Below are 10247 nucleotides of genomic sequence, written 5' to 3' on the forward strand. Positions count from 1 at the left end.
AACATGCTTTTTGTAATCTAACTGTCCTGTGTTCTAACCTTCACTGATATATCATCTTGGACAAGTAGCAAATTCTATGAACAAATTTTCTCACCACTGAATTAAGATTATAACTCATAGGGTGTTAGAGGTCAAGTGACAATGTATAAGAAAAGCCCCTGGTTCATTATCTTGGTAGCATGAATGGTGACGACACAGAAAACCTTTCCAGACCAATCTTCCAAAATTAAACCAAAAACCCGATTAATTCTACATACCTTATTTAGGAAGTATTACCATGAAAGAATGGAAAAATATTTTTAAAGATCTTTTAAACGGATTCTCTAGATTTGCCTTGAAATGGCAGTAGAATTCAATGCTTCAAATGCATACATATTGAGCATCCTCCACTGAAAGTGTGCAGAATACTTTGGCAATGTAAAAGGCATATATTTCTAATAGCATGTTAACAATTTTTCACATGGACAAGTGAAAGACATATTTCTAGAAAATAGACTGAAATGTCAGCCCTGGAACTCTGCAGGCAATTCTTTATACTCCAGAAGAGAGCCATAAAATGTTTCCAGTGATGCCAGGTAATTGGCTAGATGGGCTCTCCATTTCTTTCACATTCTCCACTTCTCATCTCTTTCCCTTCAAAAGAAAATGCTGGCTCATTTTCTCTCTAGGGAGACAAAAGTATACCCATCCCTTGATTTGATGTCTTAATCTTTATTATCTTCAAATATAAGTTAATTTGAAAAGATGAGTATTAACCTAGACCCAATAAACAACATTATAAGTAACTTTTATTTTACTATCTGAATAGGGGATAAAAAATATTTTGGGCATGGAAAGGATTTGTTTCAAATGAGAATAGACATGGAAAAGGTGTTTTCATATTCCGTTTAACTGATCTGGAAGGATGAGTTGATATTGAGGGCACCAATTTAGGCAAAGAATACAGCCTGGATAAATACTTGAAGACAGATAACAGTGATATGTCCAGGGAATGGAAAGTAGAACAATCCAGGGACTGGATTATTGAACAGAAGTGAGACTACCTGGTGAAAGAGATTGGGAGTTAGTGGGAAATGTGACTGAGAAGTACGATTGGATAAAATAGCCTGAAATCTGTCCAGGTTCTAAATTTTAGTGTGTATATGTTGTCTCTCGGTGGAAAACTGCTATGTGATGGTTTTCAAAAAATAGGACGGCAACAGTATTGTCAGATAACATTATTACCAATAATTATGGGGATAAAAAAGTAGACATGATTAGGGGAAAATATTGATTTGATTCAAATATGAAAAAATAGTTAAAGTTACTTATACCAAAGTCTTTAATTAATAGGTATACTGATGTGTGTGTGTGTGTGTGTGTGTGTGTGTGTTAAGTGGAAGAAAACTTAAATGACTTACAGAGGCATTACCTTTTCCAAGTCTGTTGAAAGTTGATTTGCATATGCTGATTGTTCTTACATCTGAATGAAGCTACTTCCAAGTATAGATATTGGCAGATATCTTTGCAAATGTTTTCTGTGCAAGGATCTTGATACAGACAGTGACTTCTTGAACAAGCTGTTTACCTCTGGGAATGAGTTCCATGAGGACTTCAGAAGCAGTATACTGAGTCCTCTAAGTCTCGTAATGGCTGGAAAAAGTGCATTTCTAGTATTTACTTGGAGTATATTAGAATCAAAATATTGGAAGGCCTCTGTCTTTTTCTGCTTGTTCTGCTCTAATGAAATACCATATAATGGATGACTTAAACAACAAACGTTTATTTCTCACAGTTCTGGAGTGTTGAATTCAAGATCAGGGTTCTGAAATGGTTGAGTTAATGGCAAGAGCTCTCTTTCTGGTCTACAGATGGCCATCTTCTAGCCTTATCCTCACACAGTAGGGAGAGAGACTTCATTTCTCTTCATCCATTTATAAGAGCATTTATTTCATCATGAGGGCTTCACTTTCATGAGGGCATGTCACCCTATGTACCTCCCAAAGACCCCACCTCCAAATGCCATCACACTGGGGATGAAGGTTGTAATCTATGAATTTTGAAGGGGACTCAAACAATCAGTCCATGGCAGCCTCTTAGGGACCACTTAGTTTAATTGAGAAGAATTGTATTTCTAATAAATAACTTCAATGTTATTTTTTCAGTACATTGACTATAATGAGGATATTTTAATTAGAAAAGTTAAGATCTTAATAGGTAAATGTATGTGTTTTAGGTTATACAGATTGATGTGTTAATAACAGAACTGGGAGTAGGACCCAGTCTCCCAAGTCACAAAAATCTTTTTTAAAAATGTTAGGGGTAATATGTTTATATTTTAAAAAAATGTTTGCAACCTAACAATAGTGGTGTGGGGCAAGCACACTTACCTTAAACTAGTACATACACCTCAGGACACAGAATCTTCATGGAGATTTGTTCCCCGTGTATGATTCTTTCTCCTCTGTCTATTTCTTAAATAATGATAATTATGTATTTTATATCTTAAGTAGTTGAATTTTCCATTTTTAAAGTGACTTTTCATTTCATAGCACCATTAGTTTATTTTCACTATGCCCATAATCTTTGCTAAGTGATTTCACATTCTAAATTTTTAAAATCATAGTAATAGTCAACACACAGTGCTTATGCTATGGTCAGGCACTGTCCCTGAATGCTTTAGATATGTTACCTCTCTTTATATTTTGTCTCATCCTTTCAGGTAGATACTGTTCCAAGCCCCACTGTACAGAAGATGATACTAAGTCATAGAATTGTTTCTCAGCATCAGACAGCCAGCAGATGGTTGAGCCGGACCCAAACCCTGGAAGTCTGAATCTAGTCTGTACTTTACTACACTTGTCAGGTTATAAATAAAATAAATGTTCATACATATACATTTTCATAGAAATTGTGTGTAGGCAGTTAGCCAAATTTACCATTCATGGGTAATCAAAAAGTTTAGATAATAAAAATGTAGGCATGGCAGAATAATACTATGGTTATTTGACTGGAAGCACTTGCTTTCTAAGTATAGTCTTTAATTTCAGCTCACAATTAAGGCACAATATGATAAAAATATTTTTTCTACTTAAAGTTAATAATCCCCATTTGGAAATTAATCATACAATAGTTTTTTTTTTTCTGTGAAGGAAACTTCAGTAATATAATGCTATTGTAAACATTGAGGACATATTTGGTAGCTTTGATTTGGAAGAAACTTGCACAGCACAAACTTACCTCTGTAACATCTCCTCGAGTAGTGTGCAGCTTTCAGAATTAGCCTGCTTTAGTCACAGAGAACTTTCATTGTTGAAATGATTGGTTTTTACATTAAAAAACTGTTCTCTCACTGAAGCAAATCCACCTAGTCCTACCAGTAGGCTAAACTGAGAAAATTGAATCACTCTTTTGCGTCTCCTCTTAAATGACAAACACTAATTGCTTTAACCAGTATTTGCATGACATGGTTTCCAAATTCTCTTTGACTCATCCACCGTACATTAGAAAAGCTCAAAGTTATTAATTTCTCTCTGTAGAAGTAGTTTCCACAGCACTTCTCAGTTCTTTAGATGTCTGCTATAATACAGTGTGTTGTAACCATCTGATCTTTCTTGCTGTGTGACTTCTTCACTTATGTTAATGTAATAGAAGTTAATTTTGTTTTAGCTACCCTAGCAACTAAATCATGCTATAAGACTCAAAATAGTCTCAGGTCTTTAATGTATGGACCCTTAGAAGCTTTGTTTCCCCTTTCCTATATTTATTTTTATCCTTAATTTGCAACTTTATGTTTGTCTCCATTGGTTTAATTCTATCATTTACCTTCTCCAAAAATATCTCCCAATTGTTCTTGAATTCTAAAGCTTTAACTAGCTCTCCTAGGAATGCATCCTTTGTAAAATTTTTAAGTTCATTATCATACTTGAGTATTTGGTGAAAATACTGAATAGAATTAAGTTCCACTTTCAATGAATAGTACTTGAAAGAAATTTTTACAAAACGAGTTACAGGATTCCAGAGTGTTCATGTCTGGAGCTAAAAAGTTGCATGAGATACTTTAGAGAAGCCCTTATATCCTATACAGTTTGTTTCAACTGTGATCAAGCATTTAGAGATACCCAAAGAGCTTATATAGCTCAAATGAGACATTGCCCATAGCTCTATTTTATTACATGAAAAATAATTACATTAATAAAGTTTGTTTTCTTTACTCATTTTGCCAGTTTAGATTTCTTTTAAAACTCTGACAGTATTCAAAGTTGTATTAACATTAGAAAAAAGACAAGATTAAAGAGCATTCTTATTCAAAACAGAATATGTAGTTACTTAGATTTTGCTTAATTCAATTATTGAACTACTCTTAATGTAGTAAAAAAGAATTAGTGCAAACCCCTGTCCCCCAAAGTAGCACATGTGAATCAAATACATTGTAAAAGAAATAATTTCATTAACATTAGTCAGAAATTAACTATTGGAAATACTTGGATTCCGTATAAGTAACTGCATTAAAGAGATTTTCCCCCAGAACAAGTTCCTTTTAAAATTAAAGTCCCGTTTAAGAATTGAGTTTATTATAATTTTTTGGTATTGCTTAAGTGGTTGAAATCTCACAAAGAATCTAATATAAATGAAACATCTAAAGCCTTTTTTTTTCCCCTTTCTTTGTGGTAACCTGAGAAAAAACACTCGCTGAAGTATTTGGTAAAATAGCAGTAAACATTTCAATTGCTTGCTATATTTGAACTTTATTAATAAATTGTACATTCATGAGGTTTTGTGATCTCAGTAAGCAAACTGTGAAGGTAGAAAAGTGTTTAATTGCTCCGACTTTATAACAAAGGTCCACTTGAGGCATCTCTTGGGAGCTGAAACTGACGTAACTCGCTGAGGTCGAGAGGATTCCTTTCTAGCAGACCTCTTCCACGGCGTCGGGCCCCACGCTGCCAGAGGTAGTGCGTCAGCTTTGTTCAGCAGAAAGGACGTCAAACATCCAATAAAGGTTAAGACATCTTCACTGTTAAACAAGCTCTTAAGAAGACACTGGACCGCAGCCTGACATTTAACGTATCCGCTAGGATCCTCCTGCAGTCAGGCTGAAACCCGGCTTTCCCCAAAGGCGAGAGTGGCTCATTCGCTCTGGAAAACAGGTCGAAGAGTGAGGTGTGCGCGGTTTCTCACGCGCGCACGCACACACGCCACTGTCACAGAGTTACAAATCTTCTGCTCTATCCCCTAAACTGCAACAATGTGCGATATGGATTAATAATGATTGCCAATTGGTGAAACAAAAAGGGCACTGTCCTTTCCAGGGGACGGTTGGATGTTCCATTTGCCAACATCAATATTTGGATGGAAAGCTTAAAATATGTTGTTTTCCCAAGAGTTAGGCTTTAAAGGAGGGGAAGCACTATTGATGAAATATTAACAGCAAATGGGTTTACCGCTAACTTCTTTCTGTAGACGCCGAGGCTCTTTTTAAGTTTACAGAAGAAACGCAACTTCATTCTCTTTGCTCAGAAGGGAGACTCCTCCACAGAGGTGCCCTGAACCTCAGCTTTGTCCCCGGTCCTAGGTGCCTTCGCCTACTGCCTTGAGGTCAAACCAGGCAGTATTTAGAGATTCCCCCTGCCGCAACCGCAGGCGGGTCGCCGGGAGGGTGGTCCCACACCGAGGTGCGCACCAGCTGGCCGCCCACCGGTGCACGGGTGCGCTCGGACCTGCCTCCGGAAGTTTGCTAAGCTCCCAGCCTTTGCACAGTTTCCGCACAAAAAAGCTCTGGCGTGAGGTCGAGCTGCAGATGCCTTTGCGCGACGGCGCAGGGTCCCGGGTGCGGGTCCGCGCGCGGAGGCGCGGCTCGCAGAGCCTGGTCCTGCCTGCACCGCAAGGCCTGGCATCCCACGAGCACCGCTTGCCTTCTGCGAGCCACAGAGAGCGTTCTGTTCCGAAACGCTCCTTACGACACTGCAAGTTAAAACTTCATCAAAAGTCGTATCAGGACTCCCTGTTGCTGGGCGCGGTCAGGACAGGTTGGAAGGCAGGAGTCGAGGAACTTGAATCTTTACTTTCTCTCAAGTACTTGAATGGTGTTTCGAATGAAGGATTGGGCGTACTCTCCTTTCCACCCCCCCCCTCCCCTTCTCTTTTCTGAATAATCCTTAACGTAACAAATGTGTTTGTGTTTTTCTTCTTTCTGTTGAATTCATAAAGCACCACGATAAAGAGAGTAAGCTAGATTGAGAATGGTTTGCAGCTTTTACAATGCGGTGCGTTCTAAACCCACCGCCTGAGCGAGCAAACCCGGTCCTGCGGTAAAGATAACGGTGGTGGAGGGTGGGGCACAGTGAGTGGGGGTTTAACCCAAGGAGAATCTGCTTCTCTGTTTGGGCCCGCCTGGAGTTTGTCTATTGGCCGTACCCTGATCGGATTTGGTTAATGACCGTGGACTTGACACTTACGTTGTGTAATTCCAGTCCAAAGGAGAAACATCCGTCAAGTTATTTTGCTTCTGTTTATGTTGAGATATTCTTTAAGGCAGTCTTTCCCGGAAACATGAAAACTCATCGCGTGAATGTGTATGCAAAACACCTTTTGGTGGAAAATGCGGTCCTTAAGCCATTATCTAGTAAATCAGCAGGAAAATGTATCTAAAATATATCGGAGAGAATTTAAACCAGTTAATAGCTCAAATAAAATAGCGGGAGACTTGTTAAAAGTAAAAGATGAATACTTTCTTGGTGAAATCTGGGTTCACGCATTTAATACAGTTTAGCTTAACTATGTACTTACTATTTAAAGGTGTACATCATAGAGTAGATCTAACTTTAACGGTCTTTTATTTTACAATAGTCAGAACTTCCTGGAGCAATGACGACAGCTATAGCAACATAAAGGTGATCAGACAATCATGGTTGAATTATGATTTTTTAATATTTGTAATAACATGCATTTCTATAATAAAAGTAAACGTCTATAGTAAATGTAAACAATTGTGTTAGGTTGTTTTTTTTCTTTTTTACATTTCAATTGGATCCCTTAGGATAGTAGAAGTAAAATCCATTTCTCTCTTTAACAAAAGGGAAACTCTGCTAGAAACTATTGCCAAAACAAGCATAAATTGAAAAACAAGCATCACTCTTTGAAAGATCATGTGTTTTTGAAATACCCAAATGCTTTATATTATTATGGAATCACAGGTAAATAGTATCTATTATATCTGAGAGTTGTGTAACAACACACTTAGACAGGATTGATTAAAACTCAGGTAATCGTTTTTTAAAGTAAAATTCAGAAGCTTCAAATTTTGACAAAGTTACATATTAGTATGTGGGTGTTGTTTGTTTTCCGGAGTAGATGATGGGATGGGACATATATTTCAAAGAAAAGCTTAAATATTTTTTGCGTGTGTCTATTTTTTATTTTGATGAAAACCTCTTGAGTTTCTTCAGTGCAAAATATATTTCTGTATCTGTTCGGTTGGTAGAGCTGTGGGAAGGCTGAAGATGGAGCCAGGGAAGGAAAACAGAAGCGGAGCACACACAAACATGAGGCCACCTGGCTTCTTGCCAACATACATGACATTCAATTATTTTAGTACTTTTTCAAGAGCGCTTTCCCTCCACCCAGTTTCCCCTCCCCTCTCCAGACCCTTGCTTTTCTGCATTTGGCATAGTTCATCTGATTCAGCACGCATTTTTCCTAGCTTTACTTATGCCTATGCCTCAAAAGCCCCCCACAAAAGAAAAGTGCTAAGATTAAACTTCTTGCAATCCTATCTTGACATTCCCACTATTACTATATAAGTGTGACATTTCTTTCAATAAATTGAGAAAGAAAGGAACTAGAGTGGTATACACATTGCTTCAACTGTTGCTTTGATGTATGTACTCAAAATATTTCTGATTTCCCAAAACATATTCTCATGGGGGGTCGGGGACCTTAAAAGCAACTTTTAGACTGTGAGAATTCTTTTAATTAAAATAAGTCAAGCTAACAGGCAATCTCTTATCTGAACTTGACTTATCTGAACTTACCTTTGTGTGTATGTGTGGAGGGAGTGAAATAGTCATTTCAGAGGACTTTTCAATTACTTTTTTTTATGTATTAATGTACTCAATTACTTTAGTTCTAGACTCTAAAGGGAATTAAGTAAAAAAACAAAAAAAAAGAAAAAATACTTCATTAAAACAGCCCAAACCTCTGTGTTTGGGAATTTAGCACCTAACAACAACAGCAACAACCACAAACTGCAGGAATGTTAGATGTAACTTAAACTCAAAGCATCAGAGTCACTCCACAAAATAGCCTTTTCGCTGTGTTAGCATCCGATGATGACAGAGACAAAAGTGTTTCATTGTTTCAGAGGCTGAGACTTGAACCTGCAACACCTCTTGTTAACCCTCATCCTTTTGCTTTTTGGACTCTGCACATTCCTCCCTGAAGCCCCCCCTCCTCAGGCGCTGCGCCTCATTCCCATCGAGGAGACATGAAGAAGCATCAATGGCTAAACAGCACCCAGAGATCTGAAAGTGCTGGAATCCTAGCATGTCCTAAATTTTGTTAGGCTTTAAAAGAAATTGATGGCTCCCGATCTATGTCCCTCTCCCACCCCAACTCTTGCCTCACTCCCACTACCTCCTGCAAGTGTTGATGTACATCTGTAAAGTTCAGATCTGAAGGAAGCAGCTTTATTCCCAGATTTCTTGATCGACATGACAGATAGGGAGGAGAATCCTGGGTTTAGAACCCAGGTTCCAGGTATGGAAAGAGATGAACAATACTCTCAAAGTTGAAATAGAAAGGTGGAGTCGAAGACTTAGGGTGATGGATGGGCTGAGCTTGCTGAGATAAAATCCCAATTAGAAACTTGCTTAATACACTGGGTCTTAGCAGCTGATGGCTCCTCAGACACTAGCTCTCTAGGTGCCTGACCAAGGCAACTGTGTGGAATTGGGGAGGGTTGGGATAAAGAAAGAGGACTAGGAGCAAGTTTTTAAAAGCCTGCTCAGGAGGAAAGAACCATGCACTGTCTGGATAGAGTAGCTGAAAGTATTTATCAAAGTGTTATGGTCATTTTCCAAGATTATCTTCCAAACATCACGCAAAAAAAGCCCAGCTAGATTTCAGGGGAGCTGAGACAGCTTCCAATCTGATTTCTTCTCTCTTTTTGTGACTTCCAAAAATCATTGATTAGTGTTTTAATTAGTATTATTTTAAATATATTATTAATGCTCCAATGGCTAGAGCTGTGTCATTACCATAAACTCCATCTCAACCTCTTAAAATCTATTTAATGCAGCTCTTGGCAACCAGCAACCCAGGTTCTTGCCAAAAACTGCAGATTAAGCATTCGTTATGGGAGTCTGCCATTAGCTGTTCCTTCTGTTATAGGCACATGTGGTTACATGTCCCCAAACACACAAGATTCTGTATAATAGAGTTTCCAGGAGGTTCCAGGGATGTTAAGTGGGGTTGGTGACACCTTGCACCCATCCCTCTAACCACCACCATCCAAAGTGGGTTTGAGGAATGGGATGGAAACGGTTTACTAGGCAGCTGTCGTCCTTGGCTTCCCTGTAGTTTCCTCTAGGAGCTGAACCTTTATTGGTATACAAGTACTTTAGAGCTCAGATCATATGTCTTTCATTTAAAAGACACCGAATGTTTTTCAGGGAATTTAGGGCTCTTAAGACGCATATTTATAAACAAGCTGACAGAGCTCAACGACATAAGTAAGTTTATAGCTAGGAGTTGTTTGTGTATTTCCTCAAGTCTGCAAGGCGTCGTTCTTGCTGCTGTGAATTTTTAGGGAAAGAAAAAAAAAACTGTTAAACGGGGCTATTTCTCTTGTCCTCCCCGCAGTTATTAGAGAAAATCAGACTTTCAGAATATCTGAAAGGAAGATACAGAGAAAGATAGAGAATCCGAAAGCATCAACCCACAAGGGAGTGTGTGGATAACTCTACACTCAATTTCCTCGCAGGCGTAGCCCGGGGCCCCTCTACAAAGTGCCTAGGGAGCGCTGGCGGCTCCTCCGCCTTAAGCAAGGTTGGGGATCCCCCAGGGCACTCTCTCACCAGAGTTTACATCTCTCGCCCCAGCCAAGGATGCCAGGCTTGGAGTCCCCGCGCCTTCATGCGGTGTTTCTCCCGGAGCGCTGTCCCGGAAAGCTTTTCTTTGACCGCGCCCCCTTGAGATTTAACAATCGTTGTTAGTGCCGGCTGTAGGGCTCTGGAGACAGTAATAATAATACAGCAAAAGCTATATAA

The sequence above is a fragment of the Rhinolophus hipposideros genome, assembly GCF_964194185.1.
Source record: "Rhinolophus hipposideros genome assembly, chromosome: 9".
Lineage (NCBI taxonomy): Eukaryota > Metazoa > Chordata > Mammalia > Chiroptera > Rhinolophidae > Rhinolophus > Rhinolophus hipposideros.